Here is a 27,270-nt window from a genome sequence, read left to right on the forward strand (position 1 = left end):
AGATGAGAATAAAATCAAAGAATTCGAAAATTGATTAAAACTGTAAAAAGTTACACGAATTGTGTAAATTATTTTTAAAATTTATAATTCTTCCTATTCTTTTACAATTTATAATTGGCGAAGAATGAATGTTAATTTTCTAACAACCAAATTGGAAAAACGATTTCATCTTTATGTTTTAACAGCTCCATATATGACCATATTTTTATAAAATGTCCGTTCATGAAACCCATCATGTACAGTTCAAACTTAAATTATTAAATCTCTGCTGCAGAAGTTCCATTTAACGACTTCGAGGTGAAATTCATGACACAATGGGATAAACATTAATTAACTTTAAAAGAGGGGTTCCGACTAAATGGGAGCTCCTCCCTGAAGGGTTCGTTCGCTGTCTGTTCCCACTTTTCTTCTAAATAATAAAGATACATATTTTGTCGCTACTTCACTACAGGATTAACAATCAAAATTGATCCGACCGGATCAAGCGAAATTATTCAAATGAGACCGTATCGAGAATATCTCAATGCCCAAATTGAGTCGTCTCATTAAAAATGCCCTTTCTCACTTTGACTATTTGAGCTTCTCAGAAACGCTTCTGCCAGACCATTAATTAATGTTTTAATAATACAACAGCCTGAGGGTGGATCAGGGTAATAAGACGAATTTCTAATGATGAATAGATAATCGTAGGAGGCAAATTAATTCACCGTCTAGGTAGAAATTTCAATAAACGGAACGGAAAAAAATGTTTTCTCCTGCCTTCTCCCACATTTACTCAAAAACTATGGGTATTTAGTGATGGCCATACTGAGTTTAAATGCAATGAAGTACTTTAAAAAATTTACATTACAGAAAACATCATTCACTAAACAATATTATTTTCTAATTTAACAGCTTTTGTTTGTATATAATTTCACTTTAACCGTCGTCTACATCCGTAATCATTATAATAAAATTAATATTATCAAATATTATATAACAAGCCGTTTATATGCGTCGAAATATTTCTTAATGTTTATTTCGGTTGCGATTAAATAAGACTTAAAATAGTAAATTTTCCGGTCCGTTAAAAACGATTTTTAACACATTTTTTCTATGTTAACCGATATTTTTTTTTAAATTGAGTTTTGGCCCAGAATACAAAACTGTGATAACGTTATGGCTTTTTAACCGAGTCAATTAAATAAAAATTTAATGTCGCTTACGATGGTTTCAACGTATGTTTCAATTAGAATGGCTTCTTTCAGAAGCTTATCTGTTTTTTTATTCTTCTGACTGTCTTCATGTCCTGCGACACAGAAAAATGTCCTTATTCCGTTTCTCTTCTGTCTTTTTAATTGCCCCCTGCCCTGCACCTACTGATTGGCTTTGTTAAAGATGATTAACTGGCTGGTTAAAGATAGATTGGCTGCAAAAGGTCTCTTGGAAGTACCTTGAATTTCTTGGAGAGTACTCAGAGAATCACGAGAACTCTTACTCTCAGTATCATATGGTGAAAATAGATCAGCCAACGAGCTGCTAAACTTACATAAATTACTGGCGTGTAATTAGACCACATTTTAATAATGCCCAAATTTATGAGCTGACTTTATAAACGCATGCTCTTCTGCTCTAGAGAATAAAGAGTGATTGTGTGCATTCCTAGCACAGGCTTTTGATAGAGTCTGGCATGCTTTCTAAACTTAAACATTTCCTACCTGAAATCGCTGCTTCAGAGTGAGGTGCGGCAACGAGTTCTCGGAAGCCAGACAGATAAAAGCCGGCGTCCCTCAAGGGAGTATTCTAGGTCCTTTATATCATTTATACTGTTGACTATCCATACACCTTAATACCATCATCACCACCTACGCGGACGATACTGCAGTTTCGTGTCCTCTAATTTGAATCCTATCCAAGCAACGTTCAACATCCAACACCTCGTGTTTTCCAAAGACGGTTCAAAAAGGGGTGACAAGACTGAATTAAGTAAAATGTTTGACATAAAAAAAACAATCTTGCCCTCCACAGTTCATCAACAATACATACATACCGACCTCCATACAAGTTAAACAACTAATATATTTTCCCAGATATCAGACTGACATGTAATCCGCTCACAACAGTTAAGCGGCCTCAACTGAACAGAATACGAAGACTACAACCGAGATCTGCCTTGACCATCAGCACTAAACTTTATCTGTCTTTAGTCTTTATTGTGGCCATTTTGGACGTAGATAAACTGTGCGCTTATGCCAACATCCTAGTGCATCCTATTAATTTGGAGAATAGAGCCTCTCAAAAGTCCTCAAACAAATCGTCAAAGCTCCGTACTACATTACTAACCTCATCCATAACAACTTCTGGGCCACTTGTTGGGTCCGTCAGCATTCGAGGGTTTCGAGCTTTACGCCACCTTCGGTGATTTTCTCCTGAAAAAAAGACACATTGTATAACAAATTTTTAAACAATTTAAATTAAACTTAAAATCAAAAAGCATTTAGCTAACTAATTTTATCATGAACATTTTTTTCCACTGATCTTTAATTATAAGATGATTATACAGAAATCGTGAGATACGGTCTGGTGTGATGTAGGTTTCAGAATAACATTTTCTTTATCGTGCGAACGTTTCGATCTTTATTGAGATCATCTTCAGGGCCTGGGATTTATTGTACAAACATTATTTAAATGTAACAAATACATGTAGGATGTGGAAAAAAGTGAATTTATACAATGCAAATAAACATTTTTTTTTAAATTCAATCAAAGTATTTCTACTCACTCAAAGTGTTTGATTGAATATAAAAAAATATATTTTGCATTGTACAAATTCACTTTTTTCCACATCCTACATGTATTTGTTAAATTTAAACAATGTTTGTAAAACCTAGGCCCTGAAGATGATCTCATTAAAAATCGAAACGTTGGCACGGTAAAGAAAATGTTTTTCTGAAACCTATATCATACGAGACCGCATCTCACGATTTCTGAACAATCATCGACTAACGGTCACTAATAACATTGTAAAGAATACGTAATGAGAAAATAAGCTGATGAAATTAGAATCACATCCTTCTTTTAGAGATGCAACGTTATAATAGCAAATACTTCATAAAGTTATAGTTTTCAACAAGCAATAATCCTATCAAAGTTTTACACAATTTGTACTTATTTTAAGATATTTCAAATTTTATTTGATTTTTCCATTAAGCATATTTCTTATTTACATTAAAGACGTTGTTCTTTATAATTTGTTGTGGCCCATTTTAATGGTTTCTTTTTACAGTAGTTTGATTTCGTTTATAACGGCATAAATTGTTTTCTTGTTTTTTACCTCAGGCATACAAAGTAGGTAAAAGCTGTATTAAATCTTTATATACACACAATTTACCATAATTAACTTGTTAATAAACGAAAGAACTATTCAATCATATATAAAAAAGTCACCATATCTCAATATTAGTGAAGTTTAAGTTTATAATATTTCTAAAGAAGAAGAGCAATTAGAAATTAGGGCGTAGTAATTAAGAAGAAGTAAGAAAAAGCACATTAGCGAGTGCACAGTACGATGCTAGAATTAATTTCCACGCCATTACATGAGAGCTAACCTGTATAAGAAGCAACTTGAATTTTCAACACGAGGCAATTATGGCCGATAATTTTCTCTACTTTTACTAAGGAATAATGACAACAATATATCGAATGAGTGGATTTTTTTCATTTTCACTTAAACGGATAGCGCGTAGGTTTATGATTAAATAAGATCGAAAAGTTGGATTCCTTTCTGCTTTATTGATTATAAATCAAGCTTGGTATAATTTATTTGTGAAAATGTAGCATTTATATTTAATTCGTCGGTATTAAGCACGTAAATGGCTGGAAACTTTAATGAACTCCATTGAGTGCGAGACATTCCTTAAGATCATAATGTGGAGTTCAACCGCCCTTAAACTATTGGCACTACAACTAACCCGCCTGTTACGGTAGTTACCAGTTAGGGAACTAAATTAAATCCACTTACACTAATTCTGTTTCGAGTTGGGCGCCCGGGTAGCTCCGAGATTGACGAGGCGGCTTCACTGGAAAGCCATGACATTATCAACAAACAACTCGAAACATCATAAGTGCATTATGTATTCGATAGTATAAGAACTAAATTTATCAATATTTACGTATGATTGTAAACGCTGTTACTCACTTGTCAACATGTATCGTTAACTAAGAAGTGATGGCCAACAATTCTTGTTTGAAAAGTTAGCATTTTCATTTTAAATTATTATTTGTTCTTAGTTGACTGCCCACGCTTGGTTATAAATCTAGACAAAATGAAGAGAAAAAACATAGTTTGGTTGCATCCATTACAGTTCGTGGTCCGATTGACCAATTAACATTTTTCAATTAATTAATATTTATAATATTTATAATCTTTATAAAAGTATTGGATAAGATAAAAAAGTCAGTGTCACGAGCGGGATTCGAACCCACGACTTTCGGCTAAATACGCCGCTACTCTACCACTTGAGCTGTCGTGACTTCGATCCGCTCCGACACTAACTCCCGCTGTAATGGATTTAATAATTAAACTGAAGGATATCTTCACGAAAGCTTTCCATGGCCATTTCATTTGTCGCCGAGAATCGAGTAGATTACACGACAGCGAATGGCAAAAAGGACGGAAAATTCAAAAGGTGGGGTTGAGATGGGAAGTTAGTGTCCGAGTGGATCGAGATCTCGACGGCTCAAGTGGTAGAGCAGCGGTGTATTTAGCCGAAGGTCGTGGGTTCGAATCCAGCTCGTGACACTGACTTTTTTATCTCAACTAAAAACCTTAATTAATTGAAAGATATTAATTGGTCAAGTGGACCAAGAAACTAGTGAAATTAGTATACGGAAAAATTAATAAATGGGATAAACAAATAAAATATGATATGTTTCAACCAGTTTAGTTTTAATATAATTTCAATAATAATATAATTGAAAGAAGCGTGATATGATTTTAGATAAATAAAATAAACCTTATTTTTATTTATTTTTACCATTTATTAAAAAACAATTTTTCAAAAATGTTATATCATATATTAAAAGAGTTTTCACTTCATTTTCTTTCATTTTTTAAATTATTGTAGTTGATACTACACAGTAGATTATTACATATATGTTTTTCCATAAAAAATATGCTTAATTTACTTCAAATTCGTTAAATAAACCAGCCAATATACCTCTGTAATTAATGGAACTTGAATAGGCACTAGAGCAGTGAGAGAAATTAGACGACTAAAAAAAGTTGTTACTTTGAAATATGAAAGAAAAAAAGTGATTCAATTACAACTCCCCATTTCATCTGGATGTTCCAATTAAGGGCGAGGCAAGATTGATGCTGCCCGAGGAGCCTCATTTTATGTTTTAATCAAACAAAGAATCTGGAAAGCTCGGATTGGAATGTCATTTCCTCCAAGCTCAGATTGGACGTATATAATTTTGCTAGAGAATCACTTCTGTCACTCCATCTGATTCTCATTATTGCACCAGGAATAAACAAGATTGCCAATCTATGTTAATGTCTAAGAAACTAAGCTCCGCGAACGATTCCCTAAATTACGATTACTAGATACTCTTTATGACCCTTGATACACGAAGGACTCAGAAATAAATGATTATTATTTTAACAGCGGTTCTCAATAGCAAAGGTTGTATTAGCCGCAGAATGCTGGTGTTTTAAAAAAATTCGAAACAATTGTAAGTATGTTGGGTTAAGTTTGTGGGGACTCTTACAGTGAGGCGCCGCTCCTGTCAACAACGCTTTAACCGGTTACGGTCAACGAAAAGTTTATTATTAATTTCTTGTTTGAGATTTATTATAAAATGAATAATATAAAATTGAAAATTGGTTTAGCAAAATTGAATCAGTATCATCTTGAAGTTGGGATCGAATAAACAAAAATCTACGTAGACGATATTTGCATATTGCAGTGGGTAGGTGTGTACCGTATGGGATTACCGGTTGCGTTTCTGATGTAAGACGGGTCATGGTTGATCTGTAATTCTATCCTACATGTCCTGAGGAAGGATAGATGGTAGAAAGCTAAACTAGAAGACACAATAGTTTAATTTTCAAGAGAAAAAGAACCTCAACCACGAACCCAACGCATCCAAGAAATCGATTCATGAACCTTTCACAATGATTTTTAAAAAATTCAAAATTGTTCAATTTGTAAATTATTAATCATAGTTGCAAGGTGATAATTAAAAGGATTATCGAAAAAAAGAATGCTCGACATTGGAAGTTAGTGTTTTCTTTCAAATTTACTTCTTGTTGATTTTTATTATAAAATTATTGTACAATTTTAACGCGTAATTAATCTTTTCATAGTTCTATTTTGTAGATAGTATGAATATTAGGCGTTGGTTTTAATATGTAGACCATAATACATCCATATAAACACATTTTTACTGTTTCCTTCAACTTTGTATATTAAAATGAAAATTCGGTTGTAACGCCCATCAATAGAATCAAAAAGGTTAGTCAGTAATTTAAATAATTTTTTTTTTTAATTTAAAAACAAATTTATTATATTTATTTGAAACATCGAAAAAATTAATATAAAATAACTTTAAAGAAGTATGTACACTTTAAAATTTCCAAATATGTATGTAAAATTTATGTTTTAAAATATTTTGTAATTTTCGTTTGAATTACTTTTGAACTTTTCTCCTTTATAATAATTTCCTCTTGATTACATATTAGTTGTGTTATTGTATGCTCTTTGAATATCCCTTCACAAAAAGAAAAACTGGCCGATATTTCATTAAAAACGGCGTTTCTGCGTCCGTTAGAGAGGTGTCCGTTGTAGAGGGTTTAAAATGCATTGATTTCCTATATCATTGAGTCGGGACCAGACAAAATTGTCTGTTACGAGGGGTTTCACTGTATTTACTATATTTATCTAATTATAAATAAACCCTGAAGGAAAAAACTAATATATTTCAATAACACTTGACTTGGTGAGATTATTTCCAAAAACAATAAAAGTAGTGTCCTTCGGTTTTGTTAATGGGCCCTAGGAGCCTAGAGAAAAATGTAAAATATTTAATTTTTTTCTAAACTTTCGGATATATTTTAAGTAACACTTAAACCGCTCAAATACGAATTTTCATTTAATATATATTTTAGCGACTAAAAAAAATTGGCTAGATTCGGTGGTTGTAAGCAACTTTATTTTCTCTCCGCGTACAGTTATACACGCAAAAATTCTTAACACCTATTTATTTTATCCAAATTCTATTTATTATGACCGTTAGAAGGTTGAATCTCTCTTCGTTCTGATTATATTAACAAAATTTATATTTCCTGGCATTATACAGTAGGAAAATAAGGATGAAATCGACCAAACCTCATAAAACCTTTTATTTTATATTTCCTGTTCTAATTTATTTAAGGAGGCCAAATTTGTGCCCTTGCGAGTAGTTTGTACGGTTCTAAAACTTGGGAAGGTTTTATTTTGATCTGTATAGTTTTAAAATAAACTTAATTTTTGTGATTTTAGAAAAACAATCGAAGGCAAATATTTTTCCTCAAAAATTAATTAATTAGTCATTTAAATTTTTGTATTAGTAATAAAAAATAATATTAGATATGTAGATACTTATCTCGGCCTAGTCCTTGGAATTTCATTTGTGATTAATTAATAAAAAGTATTTATTGTAAAGTGGCCCTTCGACCGCGGCACAGAAGAATAGAACAGAAATTTTTGTTAACAAGTATGTAGTTCAAATGCGATGGTTTAGGGAAGTTTCTGTAGCGACACTTACTCAAGCTTGTTAATTTATTATTAAATTTATTATATTTAAATAATTATTAATTACATTACATTATTTTTCTTTTAAGGGAAAAAGATTAAAATATATATTTACTTTTCTAATTAATTAATTTTTTTTTATTTTTAAGAGGGGTCGTAATAGAAGAGGTCAGTCATATCAACCCTCGGGGTGAAGGTGTTTTTGAAAAACCCGGGACTTTTACAATAGCGTATGAGCACCGTGTAAATGCCTAAACCGTTGCGGGCACCGATGACGACACCTCTAAAAATATCATGAGCAAGTTAGAGAGCGTTCTTTATCCCCCGGTGCATTTATTTCTCGTCCGAACAATAATTACCTACTTGGCAGCAGATTGAAATGGTAGTAGCTTCATATTAATTAAACAATTTAATGGTTGGATGTATTCCCTCATCATTGTCTGACTCATTGTGCAGTTCCGATATGTGTGTTTATCGGGTCGAGTTTGTCGCAAGCCTCAGAAGTAAGTTCTGCACAACCTGCAGCCTGACATTAGTCTTGCATGTGAAACTACAGGAGGGTCAAGCATACAGAAGCATCGGCCTAAGCACCACCTTGTAAAGATGTTTACTGGCAGGTGACAGAGCAGAGGGAAAAGTACGTGGATAGCCGCTTTGCCCCTGTTCATTTTATCATTAACATGGGGAGTAAAAGTGAGTTTATGGTCCAATATCACCCAGGATATATGACCGTTTCAGTCCACGACACAGTTACACCTTTAATTTGGATATTTTTATAAACAACGGCCTACGCTTGCCGAAAACTATTACCTCCGTTTTATTATGACTTTCGTTTTTCCAACGGTTGCAGAAACTTCGTATGCAGCGCATTGCATTGTCCAATCTGTTCAATATTGTTGGAGATATCGATCCTCCAAGCCACGACACCCAACGAAATGTACGGGTAGGCAATGAGCCATCTTGCATGACAGTATTACTTTACTTTTACACCTTTATACCATAATTAAGTTTATTATCTCAAGGTTATTTTTGTTGGAGACTTTTAATAAACAGTGTTAGACTACCAAATGAATAATGCAAATTGTTTTTAAACGTTGAATTTTTAAATCGTTATGCGAAATGACTGACCTTTCTGAAAGTAGTTTGGGATGGATTCCCAATTTAATCGGACGAGCTATTTCAATTTTAGTACATACTATCTAGGAAATCGATTTTTTCTTCTTTAATGGGTTCGCACCTCCCACTTTGTTACACCTGGTTTCTTTAATGTGCTCGTTCGTGGAATAACGTGTTCGATTGTTGCTCAGATACAGCAAGAAGGTCAGATGTGAAAACCCCTGGGACAAAACGGAAAGGTCATCACGACCTTTACGATCAGCATGAAGCGGATGAGCAGAAGTTAGGAGGTGTGAGATTTTCACAGGCGACATAAGTGAATCAGGTTTAAAACACTTCCTCAGTTCAGAGAATATTAACATCAACATGATCGATTTACTCCATCAAGTTTTTCAATACATTGTTAGTTTATTTATTCAACAAATGCTCAAGGAGCCATTGTAGATAATGGAAATCGACTCAGATATACTTCCATTTTTTGTTTGGCTGTAGCGATTTTTCTTTTCTCTCATTTACATACGCATCGTTCATTTTAGATATCATATGAGCGATACTTTTCTTTCCAATTCTCCAAGTAATTTTGAACTTTTTTTTAACTAAGATCTATTTTTTTCAACTGCTTCGCAAAAAGAAATTAAAAAAAAAATAAAATAAAATTTTATATATCAAAACCCTGGAGAACGTAAAGCTTATAGCATCACGAAACATCATGCACCCCAGTTTATAATACATTCTTGCCGTCTGCACGTTGAAATTTTGACTATGATCGTTACAACAGTAGCGCCAAAGTAGATACGTTACCTCTGCTTTTAAATAAATAAGCACAAGTCCATATCTTATTGTGTATTGACATGTGCGCTTGTTATGCGTTTCTGAGTTGGGGAGGTTTACTCGGTATGGTAAGTTAGAGCAATTATAGCGTTGTTTTTTGTTTTTATTTTAAAAAGCTATTAAGTTATTTGTAAGAAAAAAGTCTTTTCCACATAGGCTAGTGAAAAAACTAGTCTGTTGTGACAAAGTCCATGTATTTCTTACCAATCAATTTATTATAGAGTTCCACAACATTAGGATGGACACTATCAACATATTAAAAGCTATTTTGTATTCAGACACGTGCCAAAAACTATGTGCTTTATCAAGACTGCTATAGACCTCCTTTAGGTTTTTACTTTATAGCCATTTTGAGTATGTATTGAGATCCCTTAGTCCTCCATCCTTCAGTCTTCCTAGAGTTCTTGCGATTGAGGTGGTTAAAAGAAAGTTTTTTGGTTCAATTATTTTGAAAAATACCGTTCCGACATCAGTCCTTTATTACATGATGTATATCTCTGGAAGAACCAACTATAAAATTTAATAGTAAAGATAAGAAAAATACATCGGGAAGAGTATCTGACGAATGCTGGAGTATCAAATAGGTTCACCTTCTATACAACAATTTCCGCAATAGCCTGTATCTAAGGGTGTTATAACGCTATAATCACGACAATGAGATCAAATCCAAGAAAATCCAAATCAAAACAATATGTCGAAGCTAATACCCTTTCCGGTTTTTGAGACCTTCGAAAACAATGATGTACTAAAGTTGTAAATTTGGTAACAATGCATGAAATTCAGGCTGGCCAACAAGAACATGAAGAAGAGATACTGAAATACCGGCATACAGAAAGCAAAGAAGAAATATTTTTTAAGAACCTTCACAGCTATCGGCGAATTTTTTTCTCAATCGTTAGTCCAAAAGTTGATTGAAAATCCATAGGCAAGTTGGATATTAGGACTCCAATTCACGTTATTACAGTTATGACCAAATTACTACTTTTTAAATATGGACAAATTGGTAAAGAATTATTACATTCATACCAATATTTAAGAAAAATAAAATTAGAACAATCCATTCCAATCGGGTTGATTTCCCATTTGGGTCCGGCAATTACACCATACGAAATTATTCCAATAGACACAATTGGTGGATTTGGTGGCAATAGTTCCTCGAAACGATATCTCCTTATATTGGTTGACCAGTTCTCAAGATTTGCTACATCTACCTCAAATGGACAAAATGAAAAAGACTTTATACGCCTTGTAGATCCAGTGCTAAAGAAGAATAAAATTAAAATACTATTGGCCGGCCAATGTGCTGCAGTTAAGTCTTCAGAGCTTAAGGAAGATGTTGCTTCAAAAGATATTTCTCTACTTTTTACTTCAGTAAAATGTCAGTGTAATGGACTTAATGAAAGATTTCATCAGCCATTAGTAGATCGTATTAGATCCACAGTAAATAGCAGAAGCTTGTACTTTAGCATACAATAACACAATCCATAGCGTCACAAAGTTTACACCGACATATCTACTACTAAGAGAAGATACCAACATCATTCCACAACCACTCCAAATTAAGCGCAATTTGCCATCACACCTAGAAGAGCTTTAGAAAATTCAATTTTATATCATGAGAACAATAAAAAAAGATGCGATAGAAAACGGAGACTACCAATTTGCTATTAATGAGTTGGTGTACATAGGAAGAAAGAAATGAAATGGAAATAAATTAGACGAAAGTAGACGTAGGCCTTTCCCTATTACACCAGTAATTCAAACACAATCAGTGTTCACAACATTAATGTAATGCTAATAAAAATAACATAAAAGATCACTTAGGTGCAACTACAGCAAAGCTTCCCCTCACTCTTACCATCATGAACCTTCAACAATATAGACAAGTCCATTCAATTATCTATTTTTCGTGGTCTGATTGACCAATTAATATCATTCAATTAATTACGGTTTTAAGTTGAGATAAAAAAGTCAGAGTCAGGAGCGGGATTCGAACCCACGACCTTCGGCTTGATACGCCGTTGCTCTGTCACTTCAGCTATCGTGACTTCGATCCACTCGGGCACTAACTTCCCATCTCAACCCCACCTTATGAATTGAAAAATGGCAAAAGGAGGGAAAACTCATAAGGTGGGGTTGAGATGGGGAGTTGATGTCCGAGTGGATCGAGGTCACGATAGCTCAGATGGTAGAGCAGCGGCGTATCTAGCCGAAGGTCGTGGGTTCGAATCCCGCTCGTGGCACTGACTTTTTTATCTCAACTTCAAACCTTAATTAATTGAATGTAGACAAGCACGAAACTACTTCTCGATGAATGAAAATTAAATATGCTTGTTCACTTAGTAAAACATGATAAGAAAGTAGATATAGAGAAGATTGTTATGTTTGAGAAGTGTGAGTAACATTAGAGCTTTGTGGCTGTGTGAATATGGAACATTTTGCAACAAAAATCTGATGATTCCAAAATTCCAAAATGTTTTCATAACTTAATTTATTCATTGCTTACTTTGTTTATTATTTATAAACTGCTCAGCAGAAATATTTTAAAAAAATGTTATTTTGTTATTTCACGCACTTTACGTAAACGTTGCAGAGTTACTTCACTTTTTATAACATTCCAAAAAGCCGAGTCAACAGTCATGAATAAACAAGCGTCAAATTTAGAACATAGGGGCCAACCCACATGATTTTGAAGCGCTCAACGAAGATAATTTTCACGATCGCTCAGAAATTCTCTATGAATTTACACTTAGAACGGTTGTTTCTGAACCATAAATTAGGTCCTCCGGCCCTGGGAAGCGTCACGCCCTTGGGCGGTGTTGTAAATAGAATTTACTTAGCCCCCATGTACACACATTAATCTTATTAGACCCGAAGGCTTAAAACCGGAGAGGTACACCGTTCTTGAAGAGGGTCAAGCGTCTTGAAGGGATTCCCTAATGAATCATACATTATTAAAAAGTAACCTGCATAAATCTGTCCCTAAATTGAACCTTTATCCACAATATAAATCACATCTCATAATAAAATAAATAAAAACTATATATATAGTTTTTATTATTTTTATAGTAGTATATACCTATATATACTTTTATATTTATATATTTGTGCATATTTAACATATTTCCGCAATTACATAAGAGTTCCATGCGTATTTTCCCAATAATTAAAGTTATAAAATAACTAAAAATATTATAATTAAAGATTAAAAAATCATTCTACTAAAGTTATTGGTAGAGGAAATTAAGAAATAATAAATTTCAAATTGATTATAACTGGAGTACTAATATACGATATAATTAATGTCGGCCTTCAATATTATACTATGGTATATTAAAAAGATTATATTTTTTCCCTCCTAAAATAGTTTTTTAAAGGTTTGGAATTTTCCAAGAGAACAGGTGGTGTTTTTCAAAGACGGGTTTTTATTTTGTATTTTGTTTTCTTCTACGTTTCGGTCTGTCTGCCGATCATCAGGAAGTCCTGGCAAGAAGTATTATACATTACAAACGTTACTAACAGTTTTTCAATTAATTAAGGTTTTTAGTTGAGATAAAAAAGTCAGTGTCACGAGCGGGATTCGAACACCTTCGGCTAGATACGCCGCTGCTCTACCACTTGAGCTATCGTGACCTCGATCCACTCGGTCACTAACTTCCGATCTCAACCCCACCTCTTGAATCTATTATCTCAACTAAAAACCTTTTAAGTAATTGAAAGATATTAATTGGTCAAGCGGACCACGAAAAATAACGAATTTAATTACTTTAAATGAAGTATACCTTGACTAAAGCTCTCCCTGGCCATTTCAGTAGTCGCCAAGAATCAAACCGATTTCACGACATTTGAAAAATGGCAAAAAGGAGGGAAAATTCAAAAGGTGGGGTTGAGATGGGAAGTTAGTGTCCGAGTGAATCGAGGTCACGTTAGCTCAAGTGGTAGAGCAGCGGCACATCTAGCAGAAGATCGTGGGTTCGAATCCCGCTCGTGACACTGACTTTTTTATCTCAACTAAAAACCTTAATTAATTGAAAGATATTTATTGGTCAAGCGGACTAAGAAACTAGTGGAATTACTAACAGTATTTAATAGTAATAATGACGATTCTCCGACTAAAACCTAACGGTTTTTTCATTGATTTTTGAATGTTAAAACCCGCACTCTTCTTTGGCCTGACGGCCGAGATGAAGGCATCCTGAAATTTCATTTAAGGTAACGAGGCGAGACATTTGGAAACATGTGTTTAAGAAAAGCCTCATGGGAAGGTAGACAATACTGCTAGGTAACTATCAAAAAGAAATTATAACCATAAAAGAAAAAATGTAAACTATTAAATTAATTATTAATGTAATACAAGGTTAACAAATATAAACTTCTAAATACCACATTAAACTTGCCTTTTTAAGCATATTGAAATTAAAAGTTGCATTTAAATTAAACGAAATCAAACATCTATCCATTCTACATCTGGAAGATTACCTCCGTCTGTTTATTGCATGAAGTATAGTTAATAAATAAATGATATGTTCTCCTCTGGAAACTTATGAAAGTGTTACCTGTACCCGATACTACCATCTGATCCTAAAATCCTATACGACAAATACTTTCAGGTGATCAACGGCCACTCTCTATTAGCCGGGTGTCCCACAGAGGTCCCAAAAGGAAACATCTTAGGATCTATCCTCAACACGGTATATACCGCAGGCAATCCTACTCTTCCAGAAACGATCCTTTCTGCCTGTGCGGATGATATCACCATCCCTTGCTCTCCCAAAGACTCTATTTCAATCAAAAACTGGAAAAGCCGTATCACACCTTTTAGCAGTAGTTCAAGCGGTGGAAGAAGATAATGAACATACATAAATGTGAACATGTCATTTTTACCCTTTGGAGACCGCTATTCCCATCTATTACAGTAGTATCCTCTCCCACTATCTAGTTCACTACCTTGACAAACAACTTACAGGGAACACTCAAACGCGACTAAAAGTCAGGAACTAATCAGACGATTGAGATTTCTTAAAAGTCTGCTGGAAAAACGACCAAAACTACTTTACAAAAAAACGACTCATTTATATAGTTGTTTTGAGATCAATTTGGACATACGACATCAAACTTTGGGGTTCAGCAAAACATTCCAAGCTCCAATGTATCCGATACCTACAATCAAAAATCCAAAATCTAATCTTATCATTCTCAATGAACTTAATATCTAATATGTCCTGGAAGTAGTAAAAAAACCGCTGAAATTTCACAAATATTTATACAGTCACACAAACCCTCATATCAGAAACATTTCCTCCAGCACCCTTCAAAATACGCCATGAAATAAAGTACATAACAGTGAAATTGATTAATGTTAGTGTACTGGAGTGATTACTCTCCTTTCCTCTTTTTTCTGTTTTATGTATATTTTTGCGTTAATTTTGTCTTGATTTACGCTGAAAAATGCTATCAAATTTGCTTAAGCGCAACAATTGACGCAGGCGTCAATAAATAAAAAAGTTTAAAATAAGAAGATATTTTTCAATCAAAATAGAACGTAGGTTCTGCAGGCAATAGACAATCAAGAACTGACACGTTGAAAAATAATTTTTTCTCAAAATATAAAATAAATATAAGGTTAAAGCGAACATTTTTGTTCCTATCCCAAACAAGTAGAATAGATTAGCAAAAACTAAACTATGTTTAATACTAGTAATTAATAACTATTATATTTTACTAATTGAATAAATTTTTAATCAATGACAGATTGACAAAATACATTATTTCCTTAAGAAATAAAATTTTGAAAATTATTTTTACTCTGGGTATTTTAAAGATTTGTTTAGTTTAGTTACCTTAACTTTCTCTGAAACATCGTATGTAAATTTCTGTTAGTTAATGATTGTTTACCAGATAACCAGAAAAGTTGGTGCGGTTTTTCTTTTGTTATTGTTTTCATACCTTTAATCAACATTTACATAGGAAGTTTAGATGTATACATCACGTATTACCAAGAGGATAATTCGTCAGTTCAGTGCAAATTATAAAATATTTACTTTCTCACGGCACAATAAGCAGCGTACTGCCGAAAAGTGGTTAAAAAAGTTTGCTTCTGAGAATGGGGGGATCGAGGATGAACCACAGTCTGGTAGATCTGTCTTGAATCACGACAAATTGAGGGAAGCTATCGAACTTCTTTTGAGTAAAAATGTTATAGCCCTCTTCACTATGAGCCATGAAAGATGGCCACCAAGGCGTTTTTCACCAAAATTGGCACCATATCACACCGGCCATGGGCTTGGCTCCACACAATAGTCCAATAGTCGAACACTGGGCCTACAGATGGTCCAACAGTTACCGTCCTGTACCGTGATAAATATCGTGGTCTAGGAAATCGCTGCTTCAACTTTGTGTTTGGCTAGGATGGATAATTCTCATGTGTACATTATTGTCAGATACATGGTTGGAAACAACAATCAATGACCGACCAATTTTAGCCCAGTTTGCGGACACGTCACTTATCTACTGCACTTTCTTCGCATGTTGGCCTTCCTTGATGTGTTGCTTGAACCGAGCTAAAGTTTATACAATAAGCTCGCAGTTATAAGTTTTGAAGCCATGAGAAAGAAATTATTTTATAATTTAGTGCTGAACTGTTCGAGATACTTTTTTTTACGAACTGACTCATTATAACTTTAATATTGAGTGATGTAAACACCTAATCATCCTATGTAAATAGAAATTTCTACTAGAGATAATACGACTAATTGCCGTTTTCTTGTGAAGGTGAAAAGTATATTATTTTCCTGCCAAACTTTTCAATATTTCAGTTAGTTGATTCATCCGGGATTCAAAAGAGAACAAAGTCCTTTAAGTACGTTCTAGCCATCGATCTGCTTTTGTGCTACTAATATTGTTACCAAATTACGTCATTACGTTTCTTAGATTATGAAAATACATTTTAAATCCAGAAAAAATATATTTTATACGAAAAAATGCGAATATAGAATTCTGCGTCCTACCAGACCACCAAAATAAAAGAATTTCTCTTTCGTACAAAAATTAAACACCAACTTGTTTTATACACACATGCACACACACATCCATGGTACTTCGTAGCTGCTGCCATTTAAAATTGGATCAAAAAGAAAACAGGGTTAAAGTTGAATGAATGATGTGAAAGCATAAATTAACTAATGAAAAAAATTTTAATTAATATTTATGAAAGGTATTGGTTGAGATAAAAAAGTCAGTGTCATGAGCGGGATTCGAACCCACGATCTTCGGCTAAATATGGCGGTGCTCTACCACTTTTGCTATCGTGATTTCGATCCACTCGGGCACTAACTTTCCATCTTTTATCCCGACCAATACCTGTCATAAATATTAATTAATTTAAAAATGTTAATTGGTCAATCGGACCACGAACTGTAATGGATTTAATAATTAAACTGAAGTATATCTTCACGAAAGCTCTCCGTGGCCATTTCATTTGTCGCCGAGAATCAAATAGATTACACGACATTGAAAAATGGCAAATACAAGGAAAATTTGAGAGGTGAGGTTGAGATGGGAAGTTAGTGTCCGAGCGGATCGAAGTCACGACAGCTCAAGTGGTAGAGCAGCTGCGTATTTGGCCGAAGGTCGTGGGTTCGAATCCCGCTCGTGACACTGACTTTTTTATCTCAACTAAAAACCTTAATTAATTGAAATACATTAATTGTTCAAGCGGACCACGAAAACTAGAGAATTTTTAATAAGTTAAATGAAGTATGTCTTCACTAAAGCTCTCCGTGGCCATTTCATTTGTCGCCGAGAATCAAATAGATTACACGACATTTGATAAATGGCAGAAAGGAGGGAAAATTCAAAAGGTGGGGTTGAGATGGGAAGTTAGTGTCCGAGTGGATCAAAGTCACGATAGCTCAAGTGGTAGAGTAGCGGCGTATTTAGCCCGAAGGTCGTGACACTGACTTTTTGATAACTTGATAATTGACTCGACCAATTCCTTTCATAAATATTAATTAATTTGGAAATGTTAATTGATCAATCGGACCCCGAACTGTAAAGATGTACTAATAAAAAATTTAGAAATTTTTGTTAAATTATTATGAAAAAATGGGGCAAACTAATTTAAAATGTTGTCAAACTTCAGAAGGCAAAAAAGAATAAAATTTCGATTAAACTGTTAAATGTGTACCGGCACTTGGTTACTTGCTTTAAATTAAGCTTTGCATAAAAGTTAATAACCTACGACTATCTAGTGCCCTTTTTTCCATCAATATTCGAAATCGTGGCCTCAAACGAACAATCTCATTAGCAGGCACCAATGTACTTGAACCTCAGTAATTATAAATTTAATGTATTTAATTTATAAAAATAAAATAACCTAAAATGGCAATGGTGGGGAAAAAAAAGCCAATAAGGAAAATTTTCCTCAAAAGGTTGTTTCAATAAATTAATTTTTTATCTTATTATTTTATACTACTTAGGCGAGACAACTAAAAAAAAACTATTTCAAAAAAATATTTGTTATTATTTTACATGGATCGATTCTTGTTCCATGTGAAACTGGACACTTTTTAATTTAAAACAGCTGAAGAGGTAGAGCGGGCAGCACCAGGAACCATGTAAAATAACAATAAATATTTTGATGGATTTTTTCTACGTCTAAGGAATATAACAAATAATAAGTTAAAAAAGTGTTTTATTTAATTTTTAATCTTAATGTTACCTGATGGAATAAGTTTATTTTATAGTGTCAAAATGAAGATGATTGAGACAAAAATGTTAACATCTTTCATTCAATGAGGTCTTTAATTGTAACATAAAAATTTATTCAATATTTATTATTTAATATTTAGAATCCATCAGTGAAACTAATTTAAGTACGGATGCCGACAATCAAATTTCCCTTTGTCGAGGACAAAGCGGCGTTTACCTAGGGGCCTGATAACACCAAAGTTCGGCTCGCTTCACGATTGATGAATTATCAGTAACACTGCTGTTGCTGCCGTTCACTCATAAGAGCGATAGCCTTTATGAGGAGGGGGGAGATAGGAGACAAATGGAAGAATAATTTATTTCCACTTCATTGACTCCTGCCCTTTGGAAACAGTGGCGAGATCGTTAACAATTAATTTCTCGACAAATTTAGGAACACCTTAAACGGTCGTTCTCACACCTTGGAAAACGTTAATTTCATTTATCCACTTTGCATCATTCGTGATAAACGACCAATCTGTAAGCAATCTTTTCGACACAATAACTATATAAACACTAAAGTACTATTTTACTAACATAAGATTCTTTTAATATTTTCTATGCGAAGCCTTTACTATGTAATAGAGTGAATTAGGGTTCCGGTTAGGAAAACAGAGATTTTTTACGAATGCCGATCGTTCGACAACATACTTCGTCTTCTTCAGGGACTACAGAAAATGGTCTTAATTAATGCCACATTCATAAAGTTATGTTTCATATATCACAGCTTTGTGGTATACACATACACAGACAAATTTTTAGAGCACACACACATATTCATATATATATATACATATATAAAGTTTTTGTTATTTAACATGTGTATTTATACATGAATGTAAAATTAATTAAGATTGTTCTCTGTAGATACTGCAAAAGACGAAATACGTAGTAACTCACGAGTCTATTACAGGAATCTTTTATTAACAATATCATAGTTTTTTCGTATTATATCTTACTTTTAAACTAATTAATAATTTCTACAGCATAATTCAATTAATTAAGGTTTTTAGTTGAGAAAAAAGTCAATGTCACGAGCGGGATTCGAACCCACGACCTTCGCCTAGATACGCCGCTGCTCTACCACATGAGCTATGTGACCTCGATCCGATCGGACACTAACTTCCCATCTCAACCCCACCTTTTGAATTTTCCCTCCTTTTTGCCATTTTTCAAATGTCGTGGGTTCGAATCCCGCTCGTGACATTGACTTTTTTATCTCAACTAAAATCCTTAATTAATTGAATGATATTAATTGGTCAAGCGGACCACGAAATATAGCGAATTTAATGAATTAAAATGATGTATACTTCACTAAAGCTCTCCGTGGCCATTTCATTTGTCGCCGAGAATCAAATAGATTACACGACATTTGAAAAATGGCAAAAAGAAGAGAAAAATTCAAAAGGTGGGGTTGAGATGGAAAGTTGGTGTCCGATTGGATCGAAGTCAAGATACCTCAAGTGGTAGAGCAGCGTATTTAGCCGAAGATCGTGGGTTCGAATCCAGCTCATGACCCTGACTTGTTTATCTTAACTAAAAACCTTAATTAATTAAAAGATATTAATTGTTCAAGCGGACCACGAAAACTAGTAAATCGAGTGCAGCATAATTTTAAATTAAAAATATAAGAAAGCCATATGGAGAGAAAACCCTTAGCTTCTGTAGTACACCCTTTTTCACGACTTTGAAAGTATAATTAATAATTTACAAAGTTATCAAATGTTAAAATCTATTACAATATTGAAATGTATGGTTTCAACTATTGAATAAAATTTGTAAAAATGTGGTTCAAGTTGCATGTCAAAACGTCTATCTGCTTAACAGTTATCAACCAATAACTTAATTTATCCCTATTTACAGTATATAAGTTTAATATCATGCTGATGATCACTTGCAATGAAACGATTTTTTTTAAATAATTTTTTGCGTATAGCATATTAATGAATAATTGTGTATGTAGACATTTTTTTTAAATTTCTTCTAAATACTCTTTTTGCATTTAACGAAGACAGAGTTTAAAGGACCAAAGATTCTATTGATCAATGTTAATTAAATATTAAGTTAATAAGATATTGCTAGACTATTCAAACTGGCGCTTCCTGACCATCTCATTTCCGAAATATATATAAAGAGACGTCCTCTTTCGTAAAGTAAGCTCAGAAGCTGGTCAAAGCAGTGCTTTCAAAGCCTCTGCCTTTGTCAGGATAGCCAAGTGGCGGAAACGAGCAAAAGCATTTAAGCAACCATTACAGGAATTAGTGAAATGCTTCAATTTAAACCCGCTTGATTATAACTCGTACTCTCCATAAAAACATGACACGAACTAAATTAAATAACACATGACGACACGTTTTTAACTTTTAATACAAATTGTATGGTATATTCCAATTCGACCAACTTCATAGGTTTGCTACATCTGCATTTGTTCTATTCTATTTTGCTCAATTTTCTTTTTTATATCCATCACACCATTGAAAAATGAAATTTTTTCGTTGTAGTGAACAACTAGCGATTCAGAAATTCCACATAGCTAGAGTTTCCTCTCCTTTCACACCAAACGCAAAACAAAATTTTTCTCTGGCAAAATGTCTACACGGAATTAGGTAAAGTAAAAAATAGTTTGTTGGAGTCATGAGGAGCGGTCAAGATCAAGTTAATAAGATATTACTATTTCATCCAAACTGGCGCAGTAAAAAATATTTTTATTATTCTTTACTAGCTGTGACGAAATGGCGAAACGACAAAATGGCGAAATGAAAAAAAAAGGCGAAAAACTTAAAACCTCGAAATAGTGAGCACTATCAACACATTTGTTCTTCTCAATCAATTTGATAATATCAACAAATATTTTACTACCAAAACGAATAGCACCATAAAGAAACTGGAGGCAATCATCTACAGATGAATAATTAGAAAGGAAATTCCAAAGAATCCGTAAAATTGTAACTATAATCAGATAAATTTACTTTCTCATCAACAGGTCGAGAATAATGAAGTTCAAGAAGTATTAAACGATACAAAGCTCGTCAGAGAGTTCTCTTTTTTAATAAATATAGTGAAGTATATGAAAGTTTATAAGCAGTGTATTTTAATAGACAGAAGGACCTTTCACATTTCAGTAGCTGACAAATCGAAGCTGTTCGCTANTCTAGCCGAAGGTCATGGGTTCGAATCCCGCTCGTGACACTGACTTTTTTATCTCAACTAAAAACCTTAATTAATTGAAAGATATTAATTGGTCATGCGGACCCCGAAAACTAGAGAACTTACAATTCGTAAACTTTCAGTAAATAATTTTTTCGTACATTTAACCACGTATGAATATAAGTAAAAATAAACATAAATACATCAAATATAAATTAATAAATATAGTGAAGTATATGAAAGTTTATAAGCAGTGTATTTTAATAGACAGAAGGACCTTTCACATTTCAGTAGCTGACAAATCGAAGCTGTTCGCTAGTTCACATTTAATTGGAGAAAGATGCCGTTACGGATGTGGAAACGTGCTTTTCTTCTCAAAATCGGCTCATAATCTTTTAATGAACCCTTTCCATGTTCCGCTTCGCTTCCTCGCTAATTGTTTCCCAGATTTGATTAAGGCCTGTCACGAAGCATCGTTTCTTATTAGCTTTTGGACTCTGACTGTCTTGATATCATTTTCTCGTCTAGACAGAGGGGCGCAACGATGCTGAATTATTGCAAAAACAATACCTAGGCATCATTTTCAAGGAATAACTTCTCTTTTAAATTAAAAAGAAAACAATTTGATTTGAAAGCGCAATTCCAAAACATTATAACGAAGAAAATAATTTAGTACAGGATTGTATTACAATTTAAATAAATTCCAAAAGAATGAGATAATTTACTGTAAACCATATTATCCCTTTGATAATCCCATAGATAAATTCTTTACCTTATAGATTATTCATAAGGGCGAGATACTAAATGAACATAATTAAAATTTATGGTTCATTTCTCAGAAAACCTTTTTCTAAATTCGCATTGTTGACACAATGTTTTTTTTTTTAAGCCTAATGTACAAACAAACTTAATTATGTATTGCTGAAGATAACAAAACTTTAGAATGGATTACGTAATGGAGTTAATAAATATCACCGACGTATGGGATCGAACAGGAGAAAAATTAACTAATGAACATGGATAGTGTTTGTTATACATATGATCTGTCCACTCGGCCTGAACTAATGAATCCGTTCTGCTAACTTAATTATTGCTAACAATATTCACCCATCCTGGATATAAGCTGGCAAATCAAATCCGACCTTGATTGCCTTACACATTGATCGCAAAAAAACCTTAAATGTTTTCTGCGCTTTTTTTTTTTTTTTTTTTTTTTTTTTTTTTTTTTTTTTTTTTTTTTTTTTTTTTTTTTTTTTTTTTNAATTGGAGGTCGGAAGATTATCGTGATCTTGCGGCCTCCTGTCTTTCACACTAATAAATACGTTCAAACTGTATTTACAAGTTCCACTTACACACTAACCTATCCTAATCTAAATTGTTTGACGGGCCTTGGAGTACTCGATATTCCTCGACAGCCACGTCCTTTCACGCATCACCTCTCACGCTAATAAATACATTCATTCTGGACAAGCCACTACACTTCGGAAGTATAGTACCAACGAAATGCCAATGACCCGTCCCTCTCATCATACTACAAATATATAATATATCTATACTAATTTGGTGGGCCTGTGGGTACTTCCGACACAGCCACACCCATGCATACTTCGACATTCACGCAAATAAATACATTCATACAAATAGGAGGGATCTACCACGTGTGGTGGGTTATATATAGCTATACGCATTGATTAATTTTAGGTAATCAATGACCTTCCGTTTATAATCGTTTATATAATATTTTTTTATTATTATTTATTTATTTTTTATATGAAGGTTCGCAACACCAGAAGACATCAGTTCTCGGAGTGTCGGTGTTTGTGAAAAAAGCTCATTTTTAAGTATTGTACGTATTCAAAGATGAGAGTCGTAGAATTAAAAGTATAAAAATAAATACATAAGCCCATATAATAATCTAAAATAAAACTCGTACTGTATTTTTTAGACCCTGTAATGCATAATTAATCTTCAAGTAAGAACTCTTATTTTTAAAAAAATACTAATAAACTAATTTAACATCTGAGCTACAAAAATAAAAGATATTAAGAGAGCACAATCTTATTAATTATTATTCGGAGGTTGAGAGATGCGGTCACGATCTCCGAATATTCATTTACTAACGGTCACTGAACACCAGACACTTATTAATTACCTGTGTTCCCAGGTTTTTTTAAATGCAATTCATGGTTTATAGAGTCACAAGCATGTCAAATCTCTGACGATTGCTGGACCAGCGAAGGAGCTACTTTCCACATGAAAGTCCTCCGTTGAATTTAAGTTGTACATAGAACATCTTTCCCTGAACGAATCCTTGCTCAACCAGGGCAAATAATTGATAGCAAAATAGCAGTTCCACTCTCAGCTTGAACAACAACCTCAATTGACAAGTAGCTGCAAAAAAAATACACTGAATTTCTATATAGAAGAAAGTGTTCAGACTGCGTAGCCCTACTCTCAATGAACCCTTCCTAACTTTTATAAGAGTAAGGAAAGCTGTCTTCCACTAGGGCGTATTGTCTATGGAAGGATCAAACTCACAAGAGTAATGGCGAGACGAGGTACCCAAGAATCAAACCAGAGAACCCCACCTCTATGGCTATACCGTTTACCAATCGATGACCTGGAAGTGACAACACCGTCAAACGAAATATAAAATACTGGTGAAATGCAATTAAGAAAATTGGGTCAACGGAGGTTTCAAAATTAACCATATAAGAAAGGGTGTTTGTAGGTAGAGAAAATATTTTTTTTAAGAATGACCTTCGAAACCTTTGCAAGATCTCATATAGCCCCAAATTTGAGCTGCATAACAGATTATGGATCGCAAAATATGTATTTTGATTGCAGTGGCAATATCGTAATTAATGAAGTTCTACTGATACGATTATTCCTAATTGAAAACAATACCACTTGACGACAGCTCGTTAACATCATTCCTACCATATTAATCCACATATTTGGCAATCATAATTGACCTATTAATATGTTTTAGATTATTTATACTTTTTGTCTAAAGTCTTGGTTGAGATGAAAAATCTAGTGCCACGAGGGAGGTTCGAACCTACGACCTTCGACTCAATACGTCCCTGTTGTAACCATTGAGCAACTTCCATCCACTCGGACACCCTCATCTCTACCTACATCTTGCACAATAACAAACCTGCATTCTCTAATATGGTTGGATTTGGATTAGTTTGTTTAATATAGCGGTTTTATTGTCTTTGCAGTTATTAATAACCTTATTATCAGGTAGCCATATTTATTTAAAAGTTGACGAAACTGATATGTCGAAAGATAGGATGATAATCAGGAACTTATTTGTAAAGGAAAGTATGTACGGAACGGTATGTCGACAAATATGAAAGTATGAATCTTAAAGTCGAGTTTTTAATGCCATTGGTAATCAAACAGTCAAATTTTACCAGTAGGAATTGTTTTGTTTGTTTTTCTTTTTCTATTGTAGTATGGGGAGCTTTCAGGGCTGACAAACCTCGTTGTCATCTCCGGCTCCCTCGCCAATTTAGTTTCCTTCCTCGTCTTTCTCACTTCTCGAGAACAACACTGTCTATTACTTTTTATTTGTCCGTTTTATGCTCCCAACTCCTTGCGCGTTGAGGTTATTGTGTTTATCTATTTTTCTCATTTTCATACGAATAATATCAGTAAACTGAATATCAAAATGAACATAATACACAAACTGTGTATACATATTTTTTAAGCAGTTTCATAAACAGCAAAAAATGTTCAAATGGAACGATTATTGTATATATACAGATTCAGGTTTACCCATTGTGTACAACAAATACATCACTTTTTATTAATTTTGTATAAATTTTCTTGTTTGATTTATAATAAACTACATTATAAGTTTAAAAAAAGCGTTAGAAAAGCAAATGTTTTAGTTTCGCTGCCTTCTTACAAAGATTTTCATTAAGACAATATTACAAAAACGGTTTATCAAGCCCAGATATAAGTAATAATGTTTTAATAATTACTCTAAATCGATTTATAATTTTTCCTAAAGTGTGGTTGAGATGACAAATTGGCTCAATACGCCGGTGCTCTAACCACTTGAGCTATCGTGACCTCAAACCCCGACATAAAGTGTCCACAGGGAACTGTTACCGAAGTACTTCAGTCATTATATCAATCCTTTTGTTTTTTTCGTCGGTCCTATTTAACCAAAGTAATGATTTAAATTGATTTATAATTTTTATGTAAAGTGTCATTGAGAGATGAAAAACAAGTCACGATAGCTCATGTGGTTAGAGCAGCGGCGTATTTTGCCGAAGGTCGTGGGTTCGAATCCCGTTCGTGACACTAACTTTTTCATCTCAAGGACACTTTACATAAAAATATAAATCAATTTACATCATTACTTTAGTTAAACAGGACCAACAAAAAACATCGATGAATACATATAAATTGTTACATGAACTTGGTTAAAAAATATCAAAATCAATCAATTTTTACAATATTTTTTATATAGCACTTCCTATTCTTCGGCGAATTTTTGTAGGTAGTTTGTTTGACCAATTTGTACATAAAATAAATTAGCATTTCTAATTCTTCTATCAGGTATTATTCAGAAATCGTGAGATGCGGTCTGGTGTGATGCAGGTTTCAGAAACACATTTTCTTTATCGTGCCAACGTTTCGATCTTTAAGCCGAAGATCGTGGGTTCCAATCCCGCTCGTGACACTGACGTTTTTATCACAACTAAAAACCTTAATTAATTGAAATAAATTATAAGGTTAACATTATAGATAATTAATTAAAATGAAAATGTTTCTTTCATTATATACAAATTATTTCTTCAAGTAGAATAACATGCACATCCATAGGATATGATAGACACATTATATAAAGCTATTGCGATACGTCCTCAAATGAGTACTTAAAATGTTAAATTTAAAATACAATATATGCTAGATAAACCATAATATAAAAATGTATATATTTTTACTTTTTGTGCTCGGAATGACAATTTCATCTTCTACGTTTTCAGTTTGTTTTCTCTTTTCTTTGATTGATAGTTTTTGTGTGTTAACGCTGTAAAATTTAAAAAGAAAAAGCTATGCGTGGCTGAACTGAAAAAAAAGAAAAAGAAAAGCAGGACTGAAGAAGGGAATCAAGAATCAATCTAATAAACAATTTAAAAAAAGGCTTTACTACGCTACTCTACCACCTGAGTACTCTGTACCACTGACTTTTTAATCTCAACTAAAAACCATAATTAAGTGAAATATATTAATTGGTCAAGCGGACCACGAAAACTAGTGATTTTATTACTTATATTCATACTGATCTATCATAACATTAACAAAACGTTCCTTCTACTAAATATTCCATGATTTTAAGAATACTCAATTATCCAAATTGTAAATCATTAAGAGAAATGTAAAAAATTTAAGTCAAAAAATCTAAAACACAATGCAATAAAAATTAAGCAAAAAGACTCTTGAAGAATAAAATAATCTAATTAATCAATTTTAAGACTCTTTTAACCAATCATTTTTGTCTATCTAATGTGACGTTTTGGTCTAGGCCATAAGTAAGTTGAGGCAAGAGAGCAGGCCCAGCAACGATAGACCAAGGCATCGACGGGACCACATTGCGAAATCTGAGATTAATAGTGTTTTTTGTTTAAGC

At 33.4% G+C, this 27,270-nt stretch overlaps 1 protein-coding gene across 4 annotated transcripts in view; it reads left to right on the forward strand.

The window, feature by feature from the left end:
• Positions 1–27,270, forward strand: part of LOC106664675 (cyclic nucleotide-gated cation channel alpha-3) — a 177,540-nt gene that overhangs the window by 64,905 nt on the left and 85,365 nt on the right. The gene's annotated exons all lie outside the window — the stretch shown is intronic.

This window comes from Cimex lectularius, unplaced genomic scaffold (genome assembly GCF_000648675.2).
Source record: "Cimex lectularius strain Harlan isolate CLEC.00 unplaced genomic scaffold, Clec_2.1 scaffold301, whole genome shotgun sequence".
Classification (NCBI taxonomy): domain Eukaryota; kingdom Metazoa; phylum Arthropoda; class Insecta; order Hemiptera; family Cimicidae; genus Cimex; species Cimex lectularius.